Raw genomic sequence first — 10,821 nt, 5'->3', positions numbered from 1 at the left:
TATATATATATATATATATATATATATATATATATATATATATATATATATATATATATTGTTGAGTTGATATTGAGTTTATCGTCCCTTTTAGCAGCGAGGCGTGGACCTACTGATTAACGTGGAATCCGAACTAAATGAGCTCCCGCTGGGAATCGAACCCGGCCCAAGTAGCACACTTATGTCATAACAACGTCAAATGTTGGTCCTTAAATTCCAAAAGACGTCAAGCGAAGAAATATGGCGTCATTTGTTACGTTAAATAATGGTAACAAATATAACGGAGATACGACATGTGGACGTCTTTTAGGCCGCGCCTCTATTACTTCCGAATGCGATTGCGAATGCGAATTTCCCAGCACGTGTAAATAAATTAGAGAGGCCTCGACTAGTTCCGACCAGATTTGCACACACTTTGCATTTATTTATACGATATATACGCCATTGAGTCTGGCAACGACTGCACTAGTTTAGTTGAGTTAAAGTTTTGGTGCGTGAAGTATTGAGTTCTATCCACGCATTCTTGCGCTCTGCATATTTTAAGTTACGTTATCGTATCTCAGCTTCGTTTTTTTAAAACTCCTGAATTAGTGAATATGAGGATCTAGCATAATTTGACCGAATCTAGCATAATTTCGATCAGGTTTTGGAATAATTCCGAGCTGTGAGTCTGGCAATGCTGGTAGAGGAATTGAGCGCTACGAGAGAAATCAATTTTGTTTTGCATGAAAGCAGACGACGTTGCAAGGTGCGGAGATAAAGTAAAAAATAAAAATTAAGATAGAAGTAGATGCTTGTTCATGCTTTAATGAATTGTGCTTTTGATAAAGTTGCATTGTGAAATCAAGCTTACCCAGACAAACGACAGGTCGCGAACAAATTATGGGCAGATGTAAGCAAGGAACTTGGCGTGGAAGGTATGTATATTTTTCTTTGTTTTGTCTTTAAAATATGAAGGTTTAATTAATACATGAACCCCAACTTTTTATTCAATTTATATTTCCTTTTTGTTCCTCATGTGATGATTTTAGGAATATACGTAATTATTGACAAATATGTTTGAAATAGCAAAAACGGGTTTCTTTTACTCATGGAGAAAAGTTTCTTAGAAAGTAGATTGATTCTGTAATCTCTAATTTTATTTAGTTAATTTATTTTAAAGTGAAAATAGTAGTGTTACCACGAAAACACTACAAGACACGCTCCAACTGTGCATCGATGAGTAGGGCCCTTTGAAAAAAATATAGTAGAGTAGGGTAAGGTAAAGTAGAGTAAGATATAAATAAGTAGGGTAGGGTAGAGGTTAGCTTAAGGTTAGGTAAGTTTTGATCCATTTTCATAAAATTATTAATGTGTAATTTCTCCTTTCTGAGTGAGTATACCTGCTGGAGCGGGCGTTGTAAATTAACCCGTGCATAAAACACAAACCAGTTTGTGCTAGGTGGCCATTGAAAAGCACAAGTGCTATCTAACTGAGACAGGGCAGGAGTGCAGCACGAAAACCCGAGTGACAAGAGTGCGTCCGTAGGGAGCAGGCGCGTCAGCGACGGGGGTTATACGCATAAACGATGATAGTGGAATAACACACTAACAGGCAGATATTCCGAAGTTGGTCGTCCGCCTAGGTTTTGGCTAAAAGTGTAATAATTAGTTCCTTTCTTTACCAAAGTTTTACATTTAATTCACATAATAATGCCGAGTGACCGTTAGTGAGTGGAGACGGATTAGTGCCCCGCAGGGCACGTTGTTTTCTGCTTTTATTACAGCTAAATGGGAAGGGGGGCCTGTGTTCTAGAAAATTGCTGCCTTGTTCGTTATGTCACTTACCGTTACAGTAAACAATATAACTTTCTCCACGTTTCTTTATAGTTACTTGCTTACCACATTCTCTACAATTTATTTTTAGGTTTATTAAGCCATGACTGTTTCTTACTTTTAATGGCTTTTCCTGATTATCACCAGTAATGTTTTCAAAAACAAATGCTCATTACATTCCCATAATCCTACCATGAAGTAACCTTGTGCCAAGTAGTTCCCTGCGCTTGACAAATAGTTCCATCTTAAAACCGTTTATATAAGAAAATAAACACAACTTTCTCTTTCCTTATACATTATGAAGCACACGAACAAGCAAATTTATTTCTTGCCGGTAAATTTTCAAAATTTTACTAGATACGGACGACCAACTTTGGAACTTAACCCCACTAACACATACAATGCTTTCACTGATACTCAAGATTCATTTCAATATGCTGTGCAGTGTGCACTGACAGTAATTATTTATATTCACACTGTCATTCCGTATGGAGCGGGCATGTCAGCGACGGTGGATATGCACGTAACCGAGGGTAGTGCAAAGATTTTATATCCCATACAATTATGCCTTACATCTAATATAGCTTTACTTCACTCCTGTGGTTCTGCATCATCACTTTACATAATGCCTTAAGTTCATAATAGCTTCGTTACGGAGTACTATGCATTACATATTACGTATTTCTACCTATGATTAATATTATAATAGATGTAGGTTGCTATATTAAGTTACATGTAGATTGCTATTGCAAACTGAATCAACATATAAATAGCATAAGTCTTTGATGCCTTCCATTTCAAATTAGCCAAAAAAAAAAGTAACATCAACATCTTAGATATTTTTGAAACTTTTTTTATAGCAACTAGACATGTTTTTTCAATGACCCGTATTTTTTGTGTTGTCGGAAAAGATTTTCCCGCCAAGTAATGGGCCATCAAAACGGGAAGTACAATTTACGAATTTTAGAGGACATGGAAAATCGTAAATTTCGTAGCCTCACCATTCAGCTATGGAGACAGATAGTTATAATTCTTGTTGTGGTATGTACACTCGTGACCAAAATTATTGTCGCATGTCTATAAATATGTTGTTTTAGGAATATAATTTGATAACGAATTCGTTCGGTATTTCTTATAATGTTAGTATGTGTATAATCGGGAAAGACATGTATGTGGCAAATTTCATGTCAAAAGAGCAGTAAGTAAGAACAATCAAACTTTCATGTCCATTTAGCAACATTTTGTTTTACTCATTCTAATTTTCGTGTTTGTAATTCTTTTCCTCTGAAATTTACTACGAATATACATTTCCCGATTATACATGTAGTATCAGTATCAATAGTATCCTGCAAAATCATTATCAAATTATATTCTTACAAGGAGACAGTTATAGATATGCGACAATCATTTTGAACATGAGTGTACATAGGGATATAAATAAAATATATTTTATTATAGTTTGGTTTGCGCATGCATATCTGTTGGTACATAAATTAACAAATGAACGTCAGTTTATCTGAAAAGTCGAAGTTTGCGATTTTTTTCGAGCACTTGCGGTTCGAATTTTAAAATCCTATTTTACGGTTGGTAAGACCTAGTTACCCGCTTCTCGAAAAAAAATTGTATTGCTTCTGTGTGCAACCGTTTTGTCGCAAAAAATTCGAAAAATCGTCAAATTTTCAAAAATCACATTTTTCGAAATCACCATAATTTAAAATCCTGAAATGTTGTCAAATTGTTTAACTTTACATGAATAAACACAACAAATAGCATTCTCGACCAATGCTTCATGAATGAAATACAGCCTCTTGAAGTTAGCGAAGTTTCATTAACTTTAATATCACCGTTGGCAACACTGAAAACAATGAAAGTTCAACAATTTGATGACGTTTGTGGTTCACATTCATTAAATAAAGGATAAAAGTTTTTCCTGGCTCCTTTTTATTATTTTGATCAAAAAGGCTCTCTGAAATAATATGATGAGCCTCTCCCTACTCCTCCGTTTTCTTAAACCGGTGTAACCTGAGATGAAAATTATGATTACGAAACAAATTTTAAACTTACTTAAAATGGTTTTCGGAAACAAAGTTTCACTGATTTTTTCCGCACTGAAGTAATTATTTGCTTGCTTAGTGTCTTCTTTGCTAATAGCATGCAACCATTTCAGATGCTCCAATAGGTGTTGGTGCACTCACAACTCGTAGCACGTTGTCGATAGTCACAAAACACTTATATTCACTTCTCTTATTCTCTTCTGGAAACCTGTACCCTGTTGAAGAACCATGTGGAAACAAAGAAAAAAATGAAATGAAACCTTTGAGTTTTACGTCCCACGTTTATGCCGGTTAGGCTAAAAGAGACGGTGAGTATGAGAAATGAGTTAAATGGTGGAATGAAGAAAGTGGGAGGAAACGGGAGAACCCCTAGAAAACCCATGAGCACGGTGTTTGTCCACCACAAAGTCCACAGGGCGCGAGCTGGGATCGAACCAAGGACCCCAAGCACCGGAGGTGAACGCTCTGCCACTGAGCCACCGCGCCTCCTGAAAACACAAAGAACACTTCAATTTCATGTAATTTATGATTTATTGATAATATTTCTGCTATCCATCACTGGTTATCATATATGTATGTAACAAAAGTTCATTTTTGCAGATTTCTTAAATCTACACTTTGAATTGCAGAAGCTCGATTTTGGGAAAAGCATGAAGTTAGTCCATGATGACCCGTTACTGCAATAAAAGCCAAAGATGACTTCGGTAAATACCAGTTACCGGTCGCACACTTTCCCACTTTTGTTTGTTGTTTGTTTGTTTGTTTAATTGTCGAATTCGGTTCTTGACAACAAGACGAGAGTAATACCCGGAGTTGGTACTTGCACTATACTCACGAATTCTTCTGCAGGTTTAGAGACCGCGGTGGCTCAGTGGTAGAGCGTTCACATCTGGTGCTTGGGGTCCTGGGTTCGATCCCAGCCCCACCAAGTGAACTTTGTGGTGGACAAACACCGTGTGCGTGGGTTTTCTCGGGGTTCTCCCGTTTCCTCCCACTTTCTTTATTCCACCATTTCATTCATTAGTCATCATCACCGTCTCCTTTAGCCTAACCGGCATAAACGTGGGACGTAAATCTCCAATATTTCATTTCATTTTTTTTCTTTGTTTCCACATGGTCGTTCAACAGGGTACAGGTTTCCAGAAGAGAATAAGAGAAGTGAATATAAATGTTTTTTGACTATCGACAAGATTTCATTTCATTTTCATTTCTCTTCTGCAGGTTTAATACTGTGAATGTGTTTTTCGTTTTGCCATGTTGCCTTATTCTTATCCCCCCTCTTCCCAATACGTCGCAGAGACCCTTACCACGGCCGGCTTTACTGAAAAGCCACTGCTTTATCGGACCTGTCTGCGTTTTGGACATCTGAAAGCAATTTTTAAAGTGGAATGCAGCACCATCAGAAATCACTGAAACGGTTGGGTAAATTTTAGACACTTATTTTCACGTATTCTAACCTTTTTCTATAACTTATATTTTCGCTTTTCTTCTAGTATTTTTAGAATCTTATTCATGGCTATGAGTACGAGCCGAATCGTGTGTTTTGTCGTCGCTTATTACAGCAAAACTCTCAGTTGTTTTATAATAATATATCACTCCCGTAAAGAAGGAGATTTGCTCGTTTCTCCAGTGATCACTCTGAACTTCCCTTTGCAGAATAACAGTCCAGTTTAAGCGAAGTCCACATGCAGTAAAATAGAATTTGTATCTTGAAATTTTACACGATGCTTTGCGGTAGCATTTTTTTACACTTTCTTTGTTGCACTTTCATTGTTTTCACTGTTGCCAACTGCGACTTCAAAGTTAACGCTAACTTCAAAAGGCTGTAGTTCGTTCATGAAGCATTGGTCGAGAATACTATTTGGTGTGTTTATTATTCATGTACAGTTGAACCATCTGACAAAATTTAAGAATTTTAAATTATGATGTTTTTGAGAAAATGGCGATTTTTGAAAATTTGCTGATTTCTCGAATTTTTTGCGATAAAACTTTTGCACACAGAAGCGATAAAAAATTTTTTGGGGGGTGGAAAGCGGGTAACTACGTCTTACCAACCGTGAAAACGGAATTTAAAATTCGAACCGGAAGTGCTAAAAAAAAGCACAAACTTCGACTTTTCACATAAACTTACGTTCATTTGTTAATTTATGTACAAAAAGATACGCATGCGCAAAACAAACTGAAATAAACTATAGTTTATTCATATCCCTATGTACATACCACAACAAGAATTATAATTCTACATGTCTCCATAGCTGAATTGTGAGGCTCCGAATTTGACCATTTTCCATGTTTTCTACAATTCATGAATTGTACTCCCCGTCCTTGATGGCCCATTACTTGACGGGAAATTTTTCCGACAAAAAAAAAGTCCCAAAATAAAAACATGTTTAGTTCCTATAAATAAAAGTTTGAACAATATCAGATGGTGATGGTACAATTTTATTTTTTATTTATTTACTTATTTATTTGCCTGAATTGAAATGGAAGGCACCAGATATCTAATAAGGACATCTAATTTAAGTTAAAAACAACTGAAGTTTCTCAGTAATTTTTACTTACTATAAAGATGTGACTTAAAATTTGTAAAATACTGTACATATTTTAATTTTTTCATTTTCTTTTTCTATAATAGATTATTAAAACACATGGTACAAAACATAAGAAATGTTTATTAAGTATTGACCTGTTCCGAGAGATCAGAGAAAATGAATACGAGCTGGTTTTGGAATGAAAATGGTGTTCTTTATGCTATGTATTGGGTAGTTCAGGAAGTGAGTATTTATTGAATGTTTTATTATTATTATTATTATTCGATATGCCCATTAAACCATATAGTTGAGACTATTGTATTAATAGAAAGTTGAGACCATAATATTAATAAACTTTCATAGAAATAGGCACTAACTATACATTTAAATAGGAAGAATGGGTCAAATAAAATTTATTGTAGGCAGCCAATGACACCCCAAAATAAACAAACTTTTGTTCTTTATAATATATCGAACATAAAGGAACGACATTGGTTGATTTGGCGCTTTATTGATGCATTTCGAAGGAAAAAAGAGAAGCAGGACACGAGGCAATGCTTCGAGAAGACGATCCGCCGAAGAAAAGGAGAAAATTCCCGACGAGAGCTCACGTCGTGGTTGGGATTCCACGTTAATCAGTAGGTTCACGTTTTGTATAGCCTCGCTGTTTACGGGACGTTAAACTCAAAATCAACTGAACTGAAAGAAGAAAATATATTCAAGCTGAGGAAAGAATTCGCCGTGCAGAATTTTGAAACTGTTGACATTGCAGAATAATGCTGGATTTGGCCCATAATTCCGTCATGGTAATTGTAACATAAGACAAAGTAAATTATTCAATAGGTATATTAGATTTCACTGTTTACTTCTTGTTTCACTGTTGTTTCCTTTCCAATTATCAGTGTTGCAAATACGTAGTAATAAGCAGTAATGCAGTGTTATGAATTGCTATGAAATTATGAATATCCTTTACGTTAGAGATATTGTAAAGATAACTTCACAGAAGTTTACTTTGGGGTGTTGTAGGATGCCTACAGCAAATTTTATTTTAGCCCAATATAGATTCATGCTGAAAAAAAGTTCTGCAGGTCATTGTCTCCGATTTTCCTGAAATTAGGATATATCATTCTAAAAACAAAATAATTAGACCCATTTTTTCTGCGTTATACAAAAAATAGAACTAAATTAAGCATTTGTTGCAACTGAGACTTTTAGTGACTGCCATAGGACTATAACGTAAGGAAAATTTAGAGTTTTGAAGATGACATTTGAAAGAAAATTTGCATCAAATTTAACCTTTCCGAACTTCTTAATTTTAGGTTGTGCAGTTATTTTTTCTTTCTTTCTTTTTTTTTTTTTTTTTTTTTTTTAGAGTTTTAGTGATATTAGTGCCTATTTTTAAGGCTTTTAGTACGTAATCATCCGGTTTCTATTTTTGAAATGCATTATAACCCATTTAAATAGATTAACCTATTTAGATATACGGCTTTGCGTCCAAACGTCCTGCTCCGGTATCACAGGGTGGTATAGGAGCAGAGGGCTGGTGTTATTTATCACTAGCCTTTAAGATATATATAAGTGAGCATAGTGAGAAGGACCACATATAGTTCTACCTTATTAATTTATACAGTATGGTGCTAAATTCGGTGTACAAAAGCAGAGGGGTGATTCCTTAGGATTCTAAAACGTGTATTTTTAGATAGAGCACATACTAGTTCCTAAGTGAAGTCTTGACCCGACTTTGGTAGGTCCCATAGTTTTGGAGCTGTGGACCTTTAGAGTTGATTTTTTTCATGTAACCGCAGCCTATAACACGTGAACGATGGGCTTTTCGCCCTACGTTTATTGGAACTTTTTTGTTTGTTTTACTCTCAGGAGACACTCCTCTGCTTTTGTACGACGAATTTAGCGCCATACTGTAAGTATCGTTTAAAAAATGTAAATATTAAGCTACCCTTAATCTGCACTTTTTAAAAAAGGTTATATCTCTATTATTTTATGGCAGGCATGCAAATAGCGGAGTTGGGATTAGGGCTCCAGACTCCAGCGGGCAAGCTCTGTGTCGGTTTTCTACATTATTTATTTACAAATACTGAACAAAAATTCAGAATAAATTAAATCTTTTAAAAGTTTTTTTCTTTTTAACTTTTTAAAGTGAGCTTATCTTCTTTATCTCTTAAGTCGAAGCTGGAAATATAAACCACCGAATGATTTCTGAGTATGAACTCTGTCAAACTCGTAACCCAGCTGAGTTACTTTCCTTCCTTCGCTCAGTAATACTCATGCATCTACAGTTTCCACTTTCATCCTAAGTTAAGTTTATTGTGTTCTGTAATATCATTATTTTAAGTTTGGATCATAGTTTCAATTCTATATCTACAATATAACTTCCAAAAGTATAGGAAACAATGTTTTAGTATTTTGGATAGCTTGAGGTAAGATATATATATATTAAAAAAACGCATAAAACGCTTCGTTTGACTTAACCTTGATTCTGAGATATCTTTCTTTTTTAAATTTTGCCACACATGCTACAAATAGTAATTTTACAACAATTGCTTTATTTTAGGAGTCCACTGTGTTTGGAGGCTATCAACCGAGATGATTTCAAGATACACTACACACAGGTACTACATAGACGGTACCAAATTTGATCGTAAATAAGGATGAATCCCAGAAAAAGGAAGAAAGTGTTGTGACTCACCTAGAATTTGAAAGTGTCTTCCTATGTGATGACCTATCATCAGCCTCCCATCATTAGCGCGCGGCTTGCTCAGTTTGCAGATTCGACGAAAAACGTTTTATATATAGAGAGTTTGGCATAGAGACATTTAGTGTAGGAAGCCCAAAATTCATAGCGTCAACATAACACCAATTTAAAAATCTAGACTGAAGGTGTAATTAATTCTTATTGACTGTGATTTTTTTTATTGGCGTTGCTCGCTTCGTGTGATGCATATGGTACTCATTTAAGTTAATTTGCGTGCATATTATGTTTATTTTTAATTTATGGCAGTTAAATCACACTTCAGACTCTAAAGTAATGTATAATATACCTACTTCGTATCGTTAAATATATTCTTAGATGAAGGTGACAGAGAACTTTTCAAGAAATAGTTTAACTTATTTTGTATGTGTTGAGGGGGAGGGGGACGTAAGTAAACGCATGATTCTGCTGCTTGGTTTTCGGTGATTGGTACAGTCATCTTCTGAACTACAATACTAGGGTGTGGGGAAGAGTTTGTAAGGTGCAACTCTGTTCGAGCTTTTCTTACAAAGTAAGTGTTTTTTTTTAAATGTTATATAACACTTGTTAAAATTGATACACTGATGAGGTGTATATACTTTTCAAACTATTATAATGTACGGTATGCAATTAGTAGACTTAAATTAATATAGACTTTTTGTTTATGTATTCACATTAAATATATTGTGTACTACAAATGTATACTTAATGTAAAATTAAGTAATTATTACTGTAATTATTCTCAATAAATCTACAGGATTTTATTTTATGTATTCTCTTTTAAAGGTTCATTCCTTTATTTGGCTTTCGGTTTGTTATGTAATCATAAGTAATGTAGGATGGTGGAATTTAGATCATTTTAAGGATACTTTCTCTATTATATACGATAACTCAAGGAAATAATCGATTGTATATCGCATTAAATATTTACATGATATAAAATAAGTTATTTTCCCCATTTATCATGTATAAATCTTACCACCAGTGGGGTTCTGTAGTATAGACACTGGTTGCTCAAGTACTTCATAAGTTGCGGTATAGTCAATGCGGTCTGGTTGCTTGAGCACTGACTTCAGGAGTGGTAGAATGAATGACTATTCGGAAACAGTGAGTAGCCTAGTGGTTAATGCATCGACACGGTAAGTTGAAGTTACAGGTTCAAATCTCAGTCCATTCTTGCATTTTCTTTCCTTTTGTAATTATGTACTTTAACTTAGTAGAGCTGATTTCTTTATACTCGAGTTATTTCATCATGACTTTTAACACAAGAACGACATGAACCACTCACATGTTGATACCTGGGATGTCTTACTTGTGCTCTGTCATTTATTCTACGCACTACAATAGCTGTTTTAGTGTTGTGTAAAACATACAACGAAGAGCACAATTAAGACACCTCGACTGTGAACATCTGAGTGGTCCACGTCGTCCTTGTGTTAAGAGTCATGGTGCAATAAATTGGTTTCATGGTGATATGATCACGTTTTATAATGATTCTTTATAAGAAAAACTCACTATATACACGTGTTTGTAAGTTTCGTATATTTTTAATACTTATGTAAGAAACTGTACTATATCATTTTTTTAGGAGTTCCATTAAGAATACTTTTCACAAAATGCATGTGATTTGTTCCGATTGTTATTGTTCCTCCATATCATTTTTCAATGAATATTG

The 10,821-nt window shown here is 34.8% G+C and overlaps 1 long non-coding RNA gene across 1 annotated transcript; it reads left to right on the top strand.

Moving 5' to 3' along the window:
* The first annotated feature begins 678 nt into the window (after window positions 1-678).
* Window positions 679-9,950, top strand: LOC145675568 (uncharacterized). The gene is made up of 3 exons (XR_014129156.1): window positions 679-917; window positions 6,505-6,643; window positions 8,970-9,950. It is a non-coding gene; the product is annotated as an uncharacterized LOC145675568 (long non-coding RNA).
* Window positions 9,951-10,821: the final 871 nt, after the last annotated feature.

The sequence above is a fragment of the Thermobia domestica genome, chromosome 18 (genome assembly GCF_964235325.1).
Source record: "Thermobia domestica chromosome 18, izTheDome1.hap1.1, whole genome shotgun sequence".
In the NCBI taxonomy this organism is placed as follows: Eukaryota; Metazoa; Arthropoda; class Insecta; order Zygentoma; family Lepismatidae; genus Thermobia; species Thermobia domestica.
The sequence above is the reverse complement of the archived record's forward strand: the minus strand, read 5'-3'. Positions and strand labels throughout refer to the sequence as shown.